Raw genomic sequence first — 1315 nt, 5'->3', positions numbered from 1 at the left:
GCCTGTCAGCTCGCTCTGCTCCGTTAAAACTGAATTTACCATACAGAATTGAATACGAGTGCACTCCAGATTTAGCTGCAGCCAGCTGACCGTGTGCTTCTCCCTATACCGCAGTTCTGTGTCCATGCATGCAGCAAACTGAAAGCACTGTCTGTCGGAGCGTCTACGTGAAAAGAGAAGGAAGACATTGCTGGTAGTATTGTCTTCAGAGTTGTTAAACACCTCAGCGCACTGAAGGAAGCCATCTGACTGTGTGAGGGGCAAGATCGTTGATGTCTGCAGGCAGAGTAGGAGCTCTCCTGTCTGACTGGTCCACCAATAGCAGAGAAGATGACCCCTTGAGACACAGCCCCTCCTCATTTGCATAATGAGGCAGAAATGCATACAAAAATTTAAGACAGGCAGAAATAAATACCATGGGTGAAAAGAAATAAGGTAAAAAAAAAATACAAAGGAAGAATAAAACAGACAAAAATATTAAAACACACACATAAATAAATACATTTAAAAAATTAGTAATTAATAAATAAAGTTGAAGATTATAATGGAGAATAAATAAATAAGGTAATTATAACAAAGGTGAATAATTAAAGGCACTAATTAAAATATAAACATTTATGTCTCCTTGTATAATTTAATTACTACCTACATTTATTTATTTACTTAATTTTTTTTGTGTATGCTTATTTATTTATTGAGCATTTATTTATTTCTGTATTTATTTCTGCCTGTGTCAGGATCGGTCCTCCATAGTGACATGCTCCAATGGTTTAATGGAAAAGGCATACGACAAGATGGTACCATAAATAATGACACATTATTATATAAAATGAAGAAGTCAATGTATTGTTACTTCACCTCCATTCAAAGTTTTAGGAGGCTTAATGGCTTTCTTCATTACCCCAAAAAACTGGACCTTTTAATAGAAGGTTTCCCATCTGCTCTTCATCTCAGAGATGTACCTGGATTTGGTTGGTTGGATGACTCAATGCAGCTTATCCAGCACCCGAAAAATAGATTCAGATACAGAAAGAAAACTCACTGGAAAAAAACAATGTTCACTGCTAGTCCACGTCAAACATTCTGATGACTAAGGACTTTGACTTCTTCAAAAAGATCTATAATGTCTAAGGTATATGAACATTATGCCAATTATGTCATGCTAAAATAAGTCCTTGGAAGAGCTGAATGTGGACTGAATAGGACCAACATTACTCACGTGATCCAGGTCTCGGAAACATGGGTAAGCCTCTAGAATCTTTGTTGGTCTGTCTTGCTCCTTTAAGACCTCAGAGGTGATGAAGGGTCTTCAAGA

The sequence above is a fragment of the Micropterus dolomieu genome, linkage group LG11, assembly GCF_021292245.1.
Source record: "Micropterus dolomieu isolate WLL.071019.BEF.003 ecotype Adirondacks linkage group LG11, ASM2129224v1, whole genome shotgun sequence".
Lineage (NCBI taxonomy): Eukaryota > Metazoa > Chordata > Actinopteri > Centrarchiformes > Centrarchidae > Micropterus > Micropterus dolomieu.
Note: the sequence above shows the minus strand (reverse complement) of the source record.